This window comes from Ambystoma mexicanum, chromosome 7q (genome assembly GCF_040938575.1).
Source record: "Ambystoma mexicanum isolate Mex_15411 chromosome 7q, UKY_AmexF1_1, whole genome shotgun sequence".
Classification (NCBI taxonomy): domain Eukaryota; kingdom Metazoa; phylum Chordata; class Amphibia; order Caudata; family Ambystomatidae; genus Ambystoma; species Ambystoma mexicanum.
The window spans coordinates 832,773,080-832,791,338 of NC_090941.1; the positions used below are offsets into that span (position 1 = coordinate 832,773,080).

General features: G+C 47.2%; 1 protein-coding gene across 10 annotated transcripts in view; it reads left to right on the top strand.

Annotated features, from left to right (window-relative positions):
- The first annotated feature begins 1,703 nt into the window (after positions 1–1,703).
- Positions 1,704–18,259, top strand: part of MTMR2 (myotubularin related protein 2) — a 1,647,725-nt gene continuing 1,631,169 nt past the window's right edge. For 6 of the 10 annotated variants that reach the window (XM_069639176.1, XM_069639175.1, XM_069639181.1 and 3 more), the window contains exon 1: positions 1,706–1,865. The gene's annotated coding sequence lies outside the window, so the exon portion shown is untranslated. Of the gene's footprint in view, positions 1,866–18,259 lie in introns of all 10 variants that reach the window. The other 4 variants (XM_069639184.1, XM_069639185.1, XM_069639182.1 and 1 more) reach the window with 3 other exon arrangements.

Below are 18,259 nucleotides of genomic sequence, written 5' to 3' on the forward strand. Positions count from 1 at the left end.
CATAAATAAAATAAAATATGATTTACTGCAAATTTCAACCCACCCATTCTCAGGTAATCATGCTTACCACTTCACCCATTAGGTGGCAAGCTCAAGAGTTTTCAGTACATTTAAGACTTGGATTGATAAAAACGTCTCATTACCCGAGGAAAGTCTCTGCCAGAATTCCTCTGTCTGTGGGGGGAAGGTGCGCTCCAACATCATCGGGGGCACAAACTTCCAGAGCCCACCTTATCAGGAGACGGTCACGGCGGACGCTTCCCTGGAGGGCTGGGGAGCCCACACTGGACGTCTCCACGCCAGAGGCCTGTGGCTACCGGAGAAGAAAACACTACACATCAATGTTCTGGAACTACAGGCAGTGCTTTGGGCCCTCAAGTTATTTCTTTCGTCCCTCAAGGGCAAAGTGGTGAGGGTCTTTACGGACAATATCACCACAATGTTTACAGGTTAAATTGGTAAAATTCCTCACAGGCGGCTTTGCAGGGCAGCAAAAAATGACTTTACGTGCCGTCAGATTTTGCTATCGCTACATAAATGACGCAACATAGGGTTAAAATTCCTGAGGCACAGCTCCAATTGCCCGGGAAGGACAGCGCCAAGCTACCATAGGGCTAAATTGGTAAAATTCCTAACAGGCGGCTTTGCAGGGCATCAAAAAATGACTTTACATGCCATCAAATTTTGCTTACGCTGCCGTCAGATTTTGCTATCGCTACTTAAATAACACAACATAGGGTTAAAATTGCTGAGGCACAGCTCCAATTGCCCGGGAAGGACTGCGCCAAGCTATCATAGGGTAAATTGGTAAAATCCTCACAGGCGGCTTTGCAGAGCAGCAAAAAATTACTTTACGTACCATCAGATTTTGCTAATGCTGCCCTCAGATTTTGCTTAGGCTAAAATTGTTGAGGCGCAGCTCCAATTGCCTGGGAAGGACGGCACCAAGCTACCATAGGGTTAAATTGGTAAAATTCCTCACTGGCGGCTTTGCAGGGCAGCAAAAAATGACTTTATGTGCCGTCATAGGGTTAAAATTGCAGAGGCACAGCTCCAATTGCCCTGGAAGGACATAGGGTTAATACAAAAATTAGGTAAAAATTGCAAACATAGGGTTAATGACTTGTACAACACAGGGTTAAAATTGGTAACATAGGGTGAATATGATAATAATTGCTAACATAGGGTTAATGCTGCACTGCCCCGTGCAACATAGGGTTGGCTACGAAAAGCAGTCAAAAAATGCTATCGGTACCATTTTCTGACGGAAAGCATATTCTGACGTTACACCGGGCCCCCATGTACACGGGCATGTCGGCTGGGTGCCCCCCTTCCCCCCCTCCCCGGTGACTCCCCCCGTGCCTCCCCCGGGTGCCCCCCCCCCCCGCAACTTTGTGCCTGGACCCTGTGCCCTGGAACAACGGTAAACTTCACAACCGGCTTGACTGCCGACTACAAGAGATTAAATACTGCAGTACAAAATACGCATTCAATGAAAACCGAATATTTAATAAACACTTAAAACCATATGTTTTATAGTACGTTGTAGATTAACTACCTATGCACTTAGTATCAAATTTGCACAACGTCCTATTTTTAAATAATGCGAACAAAGTGAAATATATACTCTATTGCCGTTGTTTTGCGCTTCAGAGTGAAGCCCATGCTTAGAGAAGAGTGTTGAAGGGCGAACGTAGCCCCGCCCGCCGCTCCTCTCGCGCTATCTGGGCCGTTCTGAAGCAGCCTCCTAGCACGGGCGTCTCCGGGCGTCTGCTGGGCACAGTCAGACGAGGCGACTAGCCGAGCAGTGGGTAAAGGCAACTTCCGGTGCACGACGGAAGCAGAGCTGTGGCGCTGGGGCAAAGGTAACTGGCCCTAAATGAGTGGTGTTTCAGTAGCGTAACTGCTGGCGGTGGCCGGGAAGGGTTGGGCTGTGACCTTGTATCTTTGCACGTCAATCATGGGGACGTCAGAGGGGAGGTGCGGTGGTTGACGGAAGTATTAACTATGACGATGTTCGGCGAGATTGCTTCAAAACATCGGGCACAATTTATACTGTAGTTGAACTTTTTGGATATTTTATGTCTCTGTGTTCCATCACCCAGAGCTTGTATGTCTGTAAGTTGCTCCCTTAGCATGTGTATCCTGGGAAGAGAAGACGGAGGGTGAAAGTCTCACAATGTTCCTTATCCCGTGTTTATGTTCATTTTCATGAAGGGCAGTTTTCCAGATGTTAAAAACGTGTCATTCCTTTCAAACGAAAGGCTGTTGAGAAAGGAAATATTTTCCTTTTGTGGCTGAGATCTCTATTGGAACCTATTCACGGGCAAGGGACTTTGGTGAGGGGACTGACTCTATCCCTGGTGTCACCTGCCAAAAGTGGGAGACTTTCCAAGTATGTGCCGGTGACGCAAAAACGACTATTGCTTCTGTGAAATTGATTTTTCAAGAAATGGTGCTCTTTTGAAAGTGCGGGGCTGTTTGTTAACCGCATATCCAGGCAAAACCTAGCAAATGATGGGAACTATTCCATCCATACTGTGTCTACTTTTGGCCCGTTCCGAAAGCAGCAGCATACGTTTTTTCCCTTTTACATTTTTTTTGTCCTTTTTTTTTTCCCTTATCCACCGAACGCCGTTATTTTATTTCCCCCACACTCCCTTTCCCCTCTTCTACATCTGTGCCTCCGTTTCAAAAATCGTTTTGATTTGGGTATACTAGCTGTGCACGCACAGATGTAGAAGTATACCCAACCAAAACGATTTTTAGAAATGTAGGCATAGATGCAAAGCAAGAGGCTCTTGTTTTTGCATCTGTCCCTCAATTTCTAAAAATCGTTTGGTGTTAGGTCTACATCTACATCTGTGCTCCCGTCTTCGCAAGGGGGTTGCAGAGATGTAGAGGCACACCCAACCCAAAACGATTTTTAGAAATTCAGGAACAGATGCAAAGCAAGAGCCTCTTGCATTGCATCTGTGCCTCCATCCGTTTTGGCTTGGGTGTACTTCTACATCTGTGCAGGGGTGCACAAATGTAGAGGTACACCCAACCCAAAACGATTTTAGAAATGGACACACAGATGCAAAGCAAGAGGCTCTTGCTTTGCATCTGTCCCTAAATTTCTAAAAATCGTTTGGTGTACTTCTACATCTGTGCAGGGGCGCACAGATGTAGAGGTACACCCAACCCAAAACGGTTTTTAGAAATGGAGGCACAGATGCAAAGTAAGAGGCTCTTGCTTTTGCATCTGTCCCTCAATTTCTAAAAATCGTTTTGGGTTGGATGTATTTGTACATCTGTGCACCCCTCTTGCATTGCATCTGTGCCTCCATCCGTTTTGGGTTGGGTGTACTTCTACATCTTTGCATCCCTCTTTGCAAGAGGGGTGTACAGGTACACACCCAACCCAAAACTATTTTTAGAAATTGAGGTTTTGAGTTGGTTGTATTTGTACATCTGTGCATCCCTCTTGGTAAGAGGGATGCACAGATGTAGAGATTGTGAGATGGGAGGAACGAGGAAAGTTTCTAGTGTCAGAACAAATGATGACCTGGGATGACCTTCACTGTGTCATCCATTAAACCCTGAGGAGATGCAGAAACAACCACCAGCATGTGGTGCGAAGGGTCTGCTGTGCCTGGGACCATTCAATCATTAACAGATCTGTGAGGGCGAGGGGGTCAAAGGGAGACCCTGAGGGGGGACATTCATTTAAAAGGTGAGTACCTTAGTCTGTAAAATGATTACTCACACTGAGATTCAAATAGTCAATGATTTGATATATTTTATTTGTATCGTGCTCATACACAAGTGTTTCAGAACGCGATGGGACAAGGGGGGGAAACAAGGGAGGACAAAACAGCGATCTTACTAGGACCAGTGACATTGAGAACACGCACGTGCAGGGGATTGGGAAAAGTAAGGGTGGAGGGGAGAAGTGGAAAGGGATAAAAACAACATTGGTAGTGCAGCGTGGCAAGTGCAGGGTTTAACACACAGACAAGGGGTGTCTGATAAGTGCAGGTAAGGGGACTGTAAGGTTACAGATACAGACCCAAGTGCAGGGGTTGCCAGGAGGCAGTGCGGGTGAGTGGATGGTTCGGCAGGGACCTGGGCCCGAAGCCAGGGTAACCAGGTGCAGGGTACCGAAGCAGACAGATCAGCAGGGGAGAGGAAGGGTGAAAGCAGAAGCAAAGAGGAAGGTCTTGAGGTGCTTCCGGGAACCGGAGATGGTTCTCCTCAAGTTTTAGAGTGGCAGGGAGGCTGTTCCAGAGGGAGGCTCCTGCTGAGCAAAGAGATCTACCCCCAATTTGTTGCTTGGAGAAGCGACTGACCCCGAGGGAGTTGGAGATGGAGGAGCAAAGAGCTTGAGTGGGAAGGTATTTACGGGGGGAAAATTGAAGGTATTTTGGACCCAGGCCCAGAAAGCCTTGTGGACAATGGAAAGGGTCTTGAATGTAATCCTTGTAGCCACTGGGAGCCAATGAAGAGATCTCAGGGCTGGAGAGATACGAGCCGAGGGTTTGAAGCCAAGGACAAGTCTCGCATTTCTGTTCTGGATGAATTGCAGGGGGCGGAGAGTAGAAGCAGGCAGATTTAGAATGTGGCTGTTGCACTAGTCAAGCCTAGAGAGAACCAGAGCTCGAGAGACAGTATGCTTCTGGGGGAAGGAGAGGAACAGAATAATACCTCTGAGGAGGTGCAGTTGGTAGTTTGACTTCTTAGAAACGTCAGAGATTGGAGGAGAAACAGAGAGTGTGGAGTCGAAGATGACCCTGAGGTTCTTAGACTGACAGGTGGGAGCAGGAAGATGGCCAAGGGAGGCCGGCCAGAGAGTGACAGGAAAGGTGGGTGCAGGTGTGCCGATGAGGAGAATCTCGGTTTTGCTGGCATTAAGACAGAGATCATTGGCGGCACACCACTCTTGGATAGCGGACAGTCAGAGATGAGAGAAGGAGAGGAGGTGGCGGAGGGAAGCCTGAAGAGGAGCTGAGTGTCATCCGCATAGCACTGAAAGTTGGAGCAGAGCGCAGCAATGCAGTGGGCAAGGGGTGCCGGGTTTTGGTTGGACAGCCAGGGAGAGGGGTTAGACCCCTGGGGAACAAGACATGTAGAGAGTGAGATAGAGGAAAGGAAGGACCCAAGTTGGACCTGGGAGGGTTGATCAGAGAGGAAAGAGGTTAGCCAGGCCAGGGACTGATCAGTGATACAGATGAGCAGGATGGCATGGTTGACCGTATCAAAGGCAGAAGACAAGTCGAGTAGGATGAGGACAGAAGGGATTTTAAGAGTCAAGGTGAGAGCAGGGCAGGTCTTCATGGATGTTCAGGAGAGCATTTTCCGTGCTTCTGGCAGATCTAAAGCCCGACTGATGGTCATGGAGACAACCAGCAAAATCGGTGTGAAGATTAAGCTGGGAGATGGCCAGCTTTTCCAAGAGTTTGCCCAGGAAAGCAGTTATAGAGATCGGGCGATAGTTAGCTGGGCATGAAGGGTCGGCTGTGGGTTTCTTGAGAAGAGGGTGCACAAGAGAGTGCTTCAGAGGGGCGGGGAAGGCTCCAGAGGCGAAGGAGGGGTTGCAGAAGTCGGCCAGAGCAGGAGCACAGGTGTCGATGTGGTCCTTGATGGTTTTAGACAAACAGGGAAGAACCTGTTTTGACAAGACTTTCATAGATAGGACTTGCCTAGAACCTTGTTGGGCGAGGAAAGAGTAAAGGATGAGAAAGAGGGACAGCTTAGGAGGGCCAGAGGTAGAGGGGAGAGAAGGGGGAAGAGGAGGAGAGGATGGGAGGGTTGACAGGAAGTCCTGGGTTTTTTAGATGAAATGAGGCAACGGACGTGCAAAGGGCCTGGGAGGCGACAGGAAAGGTAGAGACTATAGCAGGGTTAGCCAGTAATTCCTTTGGAGCATGCGACAGGCCAGTTTGTCAGAGGATGTACAAGAAGCCGCCATTTCTTCTCAGCCACCCAACACTTGCTTTTGAGGGTTGCAAGGTCGGAGTCGTACCAAGAGTTGCACTTGGCTTTGGGCTTCAAGCTGATCCTCATGACAGGGGTGAGAACATCCAGAGTATCAGAGATAGAAGAGTAGCGCAAGGAAAGGGCTGTGTCAGGATGTGAGTCAGCCAGAGGAGGAGAGAAAGTGGCGGCGCAAGCCTCAACTAACACACGTTTCATGGGCCGGATTCCCAAGAAGGTACCTACCTGCAGTGTTGAAGTTGGCTTGGCCTGAGGGGTAAAGAAGGAGAGATGCTACAAAAGGATGTAGTGATCACTCCAGGAGAGGGGAGGGATGGAGAGGGGGAGGTCGGAGGAGATCAGAGCGTGTGCCCTGCGGAGTGAGTCGGGCCAGAGGGGAGAATAGAGAGAGCGAGAATCGCAGAGGTCACGAAAGAATACAGAGGAGGAACAGGGAGCATCCAGATGGATATTCAAGTCACCAAGAATAAGGAGGTGTGTGGTTGAGGCCAGGAGGGAGGAGGAGAGGTCTGCCCACTCAGAGAGCAAGGGGGTGATCTGACCAGGTGGCCAATAAATAGTAGCCACTGTAGGAGAGTGGCCAGGAGAGAGGGAGAGCCAGCAGACAAGGCATTCGAAAGAGGAGTAGGTCTGCATAGGAATAACAGAGGCAGGAATCCACTCGGGGAACATCCCTTCTTGACTAGGTGGGGAAAGGATCTTGTAGCCGTCAGTGAGGAGAGTGTCAAAACTCGTGACAGAGCTGGCAGTGAACCATGTCTCGGTGAGACCGAGGACATCAAGGTCAAGTTATTCCCTGAGGCGACAATGTCAGAAGATTGTTTGACGGCTGAGCGAGAGTTGAGAGTGGCAATATGGAGAAGGTTGCCATCCTTGAAAGACTTCCGGGGAGGGATACAGATCAGGGGTACGCCCTGCAGAGGTGTGGAAGGGGCCTGAGGGGGGGCAGGAGAGGAAGAAGGAGAGGGCAAGGGAGCCAAGGAGAAAGGAGAGGGGGGAGGCAAGGATGCCAAAGAAGGGACTGCAAGAGAAGAGAGGAATTTGATGAGGCGCGGGAAGCGTCTATCAAAGAGGAGAAGGTTGTCCTGAGTGCCTTGTACCAAAACGGTGCCATTCAGGTAGACATTAATGATGACCTTAGAGGAGTGAAAGGGGGCCAGCAGGGCCTCCCAGCGGGTGCCACTATTAATGAGAGAAGAGGAGAAAGGAGAGATCACAGAGACCATATGAAGAGTCCATAGACCTAGCGAGGGAACGACAAAGAGGATGTCGGTGAGGGTCTGTCTGGAGGAAGCATTAGTGTAAGTGTCAGCGATAGGGAGACCAGGGTTAGAGACCAAGATATCCCTTTTGAATTTCTTCCTGCAAGACTTAGTGAGGAGGGAAGGATAGTCAATGGAGAAACAGTTGGAGAAGATAGGAGAAACAGAGGGCGCCATGGGTGATGTAGAGAGAGAGGAGGGGAGTGGTGAGGGTCAGGATAGGAACAATGAGGCAGAGTAGCACAATGCAGTCACTGGGCCAACTATATACAAGATTAAAAGCATGAAATACAACCACGCGGGCACAAATAAATTCAAATTTGAACAGTAGGTGGGAACACAACTAAATTCAAATTGGAACAGTGGGTGGGAACGCAACTAAATTCAAATTGGAATAGTGGGTGGGAATCCTAAAGGTTCTGCAATGGTTAAACCCTGAGGGCAGTGGGGCACAATCCTAGACGATTCATGTACCTCTAAGGATGGGAAGGCCTGTGACTAGGAACCTGAGTTTGAACATGAGGCTGGGCAGGCTGGAATTATGAATCAGTGGGGCTGAGACTCACTTGAGTAATATTATCATTTGAGGTTAAACCAATTGGTTCCTGAGAATATTAAATGAAATGGTAACCTTGAAATTAGGAAGGCCAATGATAATCTGAAATGATGCATTACCCAGAAGTAAAAAGGGGATGACCCTGAGATTGATGATTAATCATTGAGTATAGCCCTTCCTCTAACAGAGGGTATGAAGTGAATTAAGTAGCCCTTACATGAAAATGAAAGGAGATTTTGAGTTTTGGCTCCTAGGGGCAGAACTAGCCAATAAATCTAGTGGCATAGACAGTATAAGGAGGTCTGTCACTTTTTATGATGTTTGCAGAGGGATCTACACGCTCACAAGTGGCACATTCTCTGTGTTATCAAAATTGCCACTACTTCCTGCAAGAACCAAATGAGGTGGTTTAGACCATCTATTTAAACATATTACAACACTTTTAGTACACACAGTACATGCTAGCCAATGTTTCCACTGTTCTGCACCTCCCTACACCCCCTTACACCAAGTTGGTGACTATGTGCAAATGCGGTCATGTAACTGCTGGTGATGTCACTTCCTATTTTTGGGCACCCCCCAGGAAATTCATAAGTCAGCCCCCCTGCTCGATAACCTAGAGTACCTGCGTACTATTGAAAAGTGATGGTACTCCTCTATCAAAGTATTGGCCTCCTGCTGAGAAGTGCCAGCACTATGTCTTGCAAATAAAAGAAGTGCAGGTACCCGGGACTGGCAAGTACCTGCCCATTTAAAACACTGGTTGTAACTCTAGGCAAACCGTGAGGGTACATGGGCATGTGATCTCAATACCGATAGTCGCAACAAGAAAACCATTTTCACTATGCACAATTCAAAACTGTTTGCTTTGTCCATGCTTTTTTCCCTATACACATCACATTTTTTCACTTTAAACAAGACATACATACACATGCAAAATTCTCCTTGCCACTGATGAATTGAGTACAAGGATGAGTAGAGTCAGCCCGTGCACGTCTACAAACCAAGAGTCGACACAATCCTAAAGGTAAAGGTACAGTTAAAAGATATACCTCCTTTGTCTTTGGTGGTAACGTGGGCCAAGAAAATGCTATACTCTCAAGAGGCATGGCAATGTGTTTCAGTAGCAACCCAAACAGCGAAGTACAACAGTCCAAAATAAAGGAATACCACAATCAAAGTTCCATAAATATATACAGTGTATTCAAACACACCATGTACAATAAGCACTAACTAGAAAACACTGTTAAATGCACCCCTGTAGAAAGAACACATAATATACAAAGATAGAACAGATGCAGCACTCTGGGTAATGAGGCAGAGGGAGAAAAGGCAATTAAAAGACAGCAATGTTCAAAAAGGATATTTCTTGATGTTGCAAAAAGGATTACAATGACTTATGTCTCTAGGGCCCAAAGATGAACCAGGGGTGCAGATATCGGTTAGTAATACCTTTGGAAATGTCTTGGCAGTTCGACAGCGTCAAACCAGGCTTCTCAGCATCATTCACAGGTTCTTTTTCGGTTCGAAGATGCATGAGTCGCGATGGTCCAGCGGCAAGCTGGCATTGAGTCAGGGGTTGAATGGAAGGTAGTTGCGGTCTCAAAGTGTCTGCTTGAGCCATACAGGTAAGGCGATAACCAGGTTTGGCCAGTGGTTAAAGTTCGACGGCTGTCGCTTGGGTACCAGGATTCCAGACAAGTCCATTCGATGCAGAGGCTTGGAGGTTGCTGTTGAGGGCACGCCGGTGTCGGGCCAATCGACTTGCAGGAGCAGCGATGAAGAAGCTGATGTTTAAAACAGTGACTCGAGCAATGCAAGACAGCAGTATTTCCTTGGTTCAAGCTGAAACAGTGACGCGCTTCGGTTGGCATGGTGCAGCAATGAACAGAGTTGAACGGAAAACAGCGATTCAGAGAGAAATGTGTCCTGGAGGTTCGCTCTGCATCGAACAAACTTGATTCACGTCTCTCAGTGGGTCGGCGCCAAAAACGCAGGGATCTTGGCTGCAAGGTCACAAGGGCCAAGGTTGGTCCTTTTCTTGGGCTCAAACATTGGGGAGGCTGGCACAAAGAAGAAGGAAGCTGGAACACACAAAATGTTTTGTCTTGGTAACAATGAAAAATAATGAGATGCACACTGAGGCTGACTGATAATTAATTGTATATTGCACACAAAGGACAGATGAGATTTGGAGAGAGTGGGGCAGCAAGTCTAGAGAGTTGCCATGACCATCTCTGAGAATTGCATAGGAGCATCAGCTTCTATAAACGGATCAGTAATATAATGTAGAATTGGCCCAAATCCAGGTGGGCGCTACCAGACAGTTTGTATAATGGTTTCTTACAACATAAGGCTTCTGAAAAGCAGTTATTCCTTGCGGTTCCTATCATTTCACATGGTGGGTTCAGCTCGCATAGCCTTTGGCGATAATATATGAACAACAGAATAACAGTCGAATACCAAATAAGGCAAAGATGGAAAACGGGAGTTGTGACGTTAGGTTGGTGGGGCCGGCGAGATCTGCCAGGCATGGAGTGTCTGCCCTATACAGAAATATGTTAGAATGGGCCTTAGGGAAAGCATATAAATATTCTACCACCAGAACCCCCCGTTTGGTCACAACCTGACCTGGGCGTAGACCTCAAAATAGACTACAGAAAATGTAAAACATAATGAGCATGCATACAGAGTTGAAATAGTACAGTATAGCAGAGACACAGAAGCAAAGATAAAAACCATAAACACGTGAAAGAGTACCCCATGGCGTATACTGTAACATGTCCCTCTGTCAATGGCCACAAGGCCTGAGATTTCACACTGCAAAGTGCGTTCTATCTCCACTTGGTCTTTGACCACTTTGAGTACCATTAGCTTTGGGTCTGCGGGCAGACAGGAGACCTGTCGAATGCAGAAATGCAGCAGGCAGCAAACCAGGCACCCTATCGTGGTGAGAGATACAATAACGGCTAGGAAGATCATTATGCCAGGCAATATAGAGCAACCAGGTGACCCAAAGACACCCTGAATACAGGAGAAAAGTGATCAAGAGACAGCTTCATTAGTGGTTGTAGTGGGGACCCAATATCCGAAGAGGAGTAATGATATTTGATACCTGGTAGGAGCTATCTGGTCCAAACGTACAACATTCTTGTCCAATTATTCTATAAGTACCCCCTTTGGAGGCCAGGATAAAATCCAGCACCTTCTGTTTTAAAGTGCCATTGTTCCAAGTGCCGATTCCTCTGCGTTTAACACAGAGGGAGCCAGTGCGGTATGATTAGCCACTTGCTTAAGGAGGTGGGACAGAGCACGAAAGTCTGCCGTGTTTACAGTTGTGCCACTCCAAGGAAGGAGGACACCTATAGCCCCTTTAACGTAATCCCATACAGGGAGAATGAGTGGGAAAGTGCATGGTATGTCTGAGGAAACCAGTGGTACAGACATTTTTCGGGGAGCGATTGGTAGTCCATTGACTATCAACCCTCCACCAACTAATGGCCCAACATTATGGTGAAGGGAATTTAATAGTAATGTTGGGCAGGTAAGCACATTGCAAGGGGAGGAACCCCATTTTGATGGTACCATTGCACTGGCATGATATGATATGATCATGTATAACGCGCTTGTACACGTATGTTTGTAGGCGTGACAAGACAAGGAGGGGGAAACAGGAGGACAAACCGATCTTACTAGGCCTTGTGTCATTCAGATCGTGCAAATGCAGGGAAGAGGGGAGGGGAGAAGTGCCAAGGGGATCTTGGGGGTGAGAAGTGCAGGTGACTCAAGTGCTGCCAGAGGGCGGCTCTTAAGTGCAAAGAGAAGGGACTTTAGGGTTACAGATACAGACCCTTAAGTGCTGAGAGAGCTTGGAGGCAGTGCAAAGGCAACTGGACATGCAGGAGCTTGGGCCCGAGTTCAGGAGTGGCCAAATGACCAGTGTGCAGAGCTATCGGGGACATGAGCAGGTGCGAGGAAGCGAGAAAGCGGAAGCGAAAAGGAAATTCTTGAGTTGCTTACGGAACCAGAAGTGGTTCTGCTCAAGTTTGAGAGAGGCAGGGAGGCTGTTCCAGAGGTAGCCCCTAGCTGAGGAAAGAGATCTGCCCCTTCCCCCTGCCCCCCTCATTCTCTGCCTGGAAAAGCATCTGACCATCAGAGAATTGTAGGTGGATGAGCTGAGATCTTGAGAAGGAAGATGTTTAGGAAGAGAAGGTTGGAGGTAGTGCGGTCCGAGGCCCCAGAAACCCTTGTGGACGATGCAAAGGGTCTTGAATTTGATCCTTGCAGCCATAGGGAGCCATTGCAGAGATTTCAGAGCTGGAGAGATATGATCCCTGTGCTTGAGACCAAGAACAAGTCTTGCAGTCTAGTCCTGGATGAGTTGTAAAGGTCGAGACAGGCAGATTTAGAAAGAGGCTGTTGCAATAGTCCAGCCTGGAGAGGACCGGGGCTCTAGAGACAGTGAGCTTCTGGGGGAAAGTGAGAAAAGGCAGAATACCTCTGAGGAGGGGCAGCTGAAAATGTGACTTCTTAGAGACTTCTTAGAGACTTCAGAGATGTGAGGAGGGATGTAGAGGGTGGAGCCGAAGATGATACCAAGGTTCTTAGCCTCACAGGAAGGCCAATGGTGGGCAGCCAGAGAGGGAGAGAGGAAAGGAGGGACCAGGTGTCCCGATGAGGAGGATCTCGGTATTACTGGCATTAAGGCAGAGATCATTGACAGCACACCATTCCTGAATTGTGGCAAGACGGTCTGGTACAAGAGAAGGAGCAGAGGTGGCTGAGGAGAGCCTGAGGGAGAGCTGGGTGTCATCCGCAAAACACTGAAGGTTAGAACAGAATGTAGCGATGCGGTAGGCCAAGGCGCCATGAGGTGACATGAAACCAGTGGCAGTGTAGGTTAGGGTAATCCTTGGAGGAAGCAAGGCCTTCCTAGAGGGCATGAAAACAGTTTGAAGGTAGGGGTGAGGTAGTTGGGGCAGGAAGTATTAGTAATATTATAGAAATAGAGCCAACCCCCCCCCCACCCCCCAATAGAGCCAACCCCCCCACCCCCCAAGTCAAACGAAATTGGAATCAATGGTATACAATTGTGTGAGAACACGTAATGAAAATCCATCTTTCTGATCACAGAACAGCGTGAATGACTTCCCATAATCCAGAAGTGCTAATGCGGGGTGACAGAAAGGGCAAATCTTATTTTCGTGAAAGCATTCGAAGCTTGCTGTGACCAGTGTAAGGTGTCAGACTGAAAGTCAACGAGCATGGCTTGTATGGGAGCCACAATGAAGGTGTAATCGGGTATCCAAGGTGGCAGAAATTGCTCATACCTAGAAAGGAGCATAGTTGTTTTTTGGTGACAGGGATAGGGCATGCATGAGATGCGTGAGGGAGCAAGGCGTCTTATTGCCTTGGGAAATGTGCCCTAGGTAGTGGACTTTGGTAAGGCAAAGTTGCAATTTGCTTCTATTCATCTTGTAGCCTTTAGCTGCTAAGGCTGAGAGGAGAGTGTGTGAGTCAGAGAGAGACCCCTCAAAGGATGGGGACGCTAGTTGGAGGACATCTACATATTGGATCATAGTAGAATCTTTGGAAAAGGTAACATCTTTAAGGTATTCCTTGAGGATTTGGGATAAGAGGGAAATGGGGAATCGATGAACCCTTAAAATAGGGCTTTATATGTGAGTTGCCGGCCCTTGTAGGAAAATGCAAAGTGATATCTAGAATCAGGGTGAATGGATACTGAGAAGAATGCTAAGACATTGCGCGTGAAGTATGGTGTATTATGGGGAATGCATGAAAGGGTGGTGGTGGGGTCAGGAACCACAGGATGGGAGGTTAGTACTGCTTTGTTGAGACCTCTCAAGTCCTGTGCAAAACAGTATTTATTAGTGCCCTTTTTGGAAATAGGCAAAATGGAGGTGTTACAAAGGCTAGTAGTATAGTACAGAATGCCTTTTTGTGTGAGAATGTCAATGACCGGTTTGATACCTTCTTTGGCTTGTGGGGGTATTCTGTATACGGAATGCCTCAATGACCGGTTTGATACCTTCTTTGGCTTGTGGGGGTATTCTGTATACGGAATGCCTTTTTGTGTGAGAATGTCAATGACGGGTTTGATACCTTCTTTGGCTTGTGGGGGTATTCTGTATGTGGGTTCAGCTCGCATAGCCTTTGCCGATAATATATGAGCAACAGAATAACAGCCAGATAACAAATAAGGCAAAGACAGAAAACTTGTTGTGACGTCGGGTTGCTGGGGCAAGCGGGATCTGCCAGGTGGCAAATATGTGCCCTATACAGAATATTGTTACATAGTATGGGCCTAAGGGAAAGAATATGAATATTCTGCCACCACACACTTTCAGGGATCCTGCAACATGCTGAGGTCCTAGGCAACAGGGTAGCCGACAGAGATGCAGGATTTGGTCCAGTTCACCCCCAATTGTCCCCAGGGATGATAAGGGGACAGAACTCGACTTTGCCTTGGAACACCTGCCTTCACCTCACAGTTGGAGGACTTAAAAAGAGGACTGCTCTCTCAACATGGTCCTGTGAAATCTTCTTCCACGGTTGGATTCCGGAGAGGATTCAAAGAAGTAATGTGAGACCTTTTCCTTTAAAGGTAAAAGTCCACAGATGATAGGACTAAAGCTAGCCTGCATTAGTGGTCCAACCCCTGCTCTTGAAAGGAGTGGACTTTGCCCTTCGAACATTAAACCTGAAGTGCATTGTGCTACAGGAAGTGAACAGGACAGAAAAGAGAGGGAGAGGCAGAGACAAACAGGATGACAGAATCTTCCCCCACCTGTACAGATGTCTCCCTGGCTACACTAATCCCGCCTCCTTCCCTTCTCAATAGAATCAAAGGCCTTTAGAAATGCAGCATCCGTGGGCATCGCCTGGCGGGAGCTTGATGGATACGTGAATCTCTGCAGCGCTGCACTACATTCGGCAGCATTTTAGCATGAAAAGGTCATTTTAGGTCTCCAAAACCGCAGCACTGGTGTCCGAAAGGCTTGTGACCCCACTGTGAACGAGTGTGTGAGGAGTACCATCTGCACTCATAGCGGCATATCAGCTTTTAGGAGAGCCTTGTACTGGGGGGGAGCCAAGATGGCGGATTGCTGTGCATAGCCTGGCTCAGAGTGAGGTCTGAAGCCATGATTATAGAGCAGTAGGCAGTGAAGAGGTCCCATAGCGTGCATCTGCCGTGGAGCAACCCTCTTGGGGATGGAATGTGTGGTGAGGCCACAGACGTGGTGGCCCGGAGTCCTCCCTTCCCTCCCATGGGCACTTGAGCGGCTCCCAAGAACTAACAAAGGGCACGAAGCGGCCCCCGTCCGAAGACTGGATGGTCGAGCAAGGCAACTCAGATGACCCGGGGAGCCGCATGGTCTCTAAGCCCCGGAACATTTGCAAAACTGCCAAAGGGAGCAGATAAGTTGGGACATTCTGGTAAGCCGCAGGGCTCCAGAGTTCTGGTGCAGTAGTGAGGAGATTGGAAGAAGCACGTGATAGCGACAGCCTAAGGAGCCGCGTGGTCTCAGACCCCTTGAGCATAATTGAAGTGGCAGGAAGAAGAGGTGAGATGATGATCACGCTTGGGGGCCCGTGAGGCCTCATGAGACTGGCAAGAAAGATCCTGTTATTCTGGCCTTGGGGACTTGCGGGAATAGTGGTGACCCAGTTTCCCCCTCTCTCCCCCCCAGTTGCAGCTGCCGATTATTGTTCTTAGCCTCAGGGGGTCTCGTAGGATTATTGGCAGGAGAGTGAAGGACTAAGGGGTGGGCCACTCCCCCACACTCCCATCTGTGAGCCTGATATTGGAGGAGCCTGGGCGACGTTATCAGTCTTATTCTGTGTAGGCCTGTGGACAAAGACACACATGATGAAGCCTGATAAATCAAAAGAGAAAGCCTCTATAAAGGACATGTTGCAGCCTACTATAGTTAGCCCAGCAGGGACCAGAGGTTCTGGCGCGGACCTCAGCGGATGAAGAGTCCCTACCAGCAACAACAGGCGATATAATTCAGCTGCTGCAGTCTATTTAACAAGATATGGCAGTAATACTTTTTAAAAAACTTTTTTTATTGTGGTCATTTAACTTTTCACATTTTATTACCACAAAAATCATAACCGGTTAATACAATCCATTCCAACATTAATGAACAATAGATTAAATACATAACTATAACTTATTAAAACCAAGCACTTTAATACTTTTAAACTTCAAACGATAAATACACTTCATGGCCTGCTACCAGTCTCTTCCAAAAACTGTCAGAGGTCAACCACTGTTAGTTCACCTGCCACAAATCGGGATGAAATCTTAACTCTCCATTCCCAAGTCCCCCAACGCTCAATCATTAAGTGTTTCAGGGTCTGTTCTCCCGATTTTTCACATAAAGTGCATAAGTCCTCACAGGCAGCCCTGTTCCGAATGAACTGGATTTCACGTTTGGGCAACAAATTGATTTGAAGCCTAAAAAATTCCATCCCCCAATGTGAATTGGGAAAACGCCTTAGATATGTTGGCAGATATCCTTTTGGTTTGTCAAAAATAGATAATGATTTTTGTATTGACAGGCTACGCATTGCTGTTATTGTTTATATCCAGTCCATTCTGATCAGGGCTGCCTTAACCCAAAAAGGATTCAAGACCGGGTTGTTTACTGACTGACCACAGTCCTGCAAGGTTTTTAACACATCGGACATTAGTTGGACCAGAAAGGAATTTTATGCATTATTTAAGAACCAACCACTGTCCTCCCATATAGAGAATCCTTTTGTGGAGTTAAAATCAGCTTATGCATTGACACATCTTTCCAATCTATGTGCGCATGCAAGGACTGAAGGCCCAGGTCATATCTTCAGCTTGCCACTGGAAGACTGTGGAAAAATAAACACTTTCTTCCAAAGTTTCCCTTCTATTCTCATCCAATTGATTTACATGATTTTATATCCATACCATAGATCAATGAAGAAATCGCCTTACCTATATAAAACTTTACTAAAGGAACTATTGAAAATGTATAGTAAGTGTAAAAGAGCTTCTTCATTTGACAAGCGAGTTGGTTGAGTTTGCCTTCAACCTCCAACTGTAAATGGGCAATTGTGGGATGGGACCTCAACGTGAAACCTAAGTATGTGACTTAATTCACGACTGGAACCTCCTTGATCTTCCAATTTCCATTTAAAATCCGGAGCATGCCACAGATGTGTTTTTTTTTTAAATCTCATTATGATGGATTTTGCTGGATTTATCTGCAAATCATTTAATGTTGCATAGTCCACAAGGGTATTAAGCCTTTAGAGGCGTATCAGATTCTAACAGGACTACATCATCCGCGTAGGCGATCCAATTAATGCTTTCCATGGCTATCTTGGGACTATCCAAGGCTTGCTCATCCAATATTTCTGCCAAGTGCACCAAATATAAGTGAAAGAGGCAGGTAGCAATTATGCAACCCTGCCTTGCACCTCTCTCAGTGGCGATCACAGATGATAAATTCTCCAGAGCGTCCAACTTGACCTGTAGGCTAGAGTGATTATAGAGGTTCACAATTATTGCCAGCAGGGAAATAGGTAAACCCCATTGTTTTAGCTTGTTCCAGAGACGTTCCCTATTGATTGTATCAAATGCCTTTGAAAGGTCTATCAATGCACTGAACAATATGGGAGCACCCCTGGACCAGGACTTGCCACAAACTAAACTCATTATAAGGCCATTCAAGGTGGTTGAAAGACCCTTACGGAAGCCTGTTTGATGTTTCGATAGGATTCCTTTGCTCGTTGCCCATAGTTCCAGCTCTCTCAAAATCGACTGAGCAAAAATCTTAGCATCGACATCCAGGCGGGTGATGGGGCAGTAATTTGCCGGATCCGCCCGGTCGCCCTTCTTGTAAATCAGAATGATAATTGCGGAATTCCACGAGTCAGGTAGACGCCTCTTTTTCAATACCTCATTGAACACCATCAACAATACTTTTGCCTACAAGCCAACATTGGACTTAAGTAGCTGATTCATCAGGCAATTAGGGCCCACGGCCCTAGAGGCTGAGGATCTCACAATTAGCTCTGCAATGCTTTCCTCAGTAAAACTCGATGACCATTGGGAGCCCTGGTGGCACTCAAATTTCTGTACAGATGGTTTTACATAGAGATTCCTCAGATAATTACACCAAGTTGTTGCCGCACCACATTGCTTTGAAGACGTCTTTGGGTACTTTGGTGTTAATTTATCAATGACCAAGACCAAAATATATGTGAATTATTCCCTCCCAGAGTTCCCAACATCAGTTCTCCATCCTGTTGATGGCAAAGATATCTTTGAGAATTATGACCAGTTTTTATATTCATTACGCAGTCTCTTGAGTTCTTTTAAATAGACTGCCTTTTCAGTGGTCTTATGATTGAGTGCCCGAATAGATCTCCTAAATTCTCTTTTACGTAGCCATGT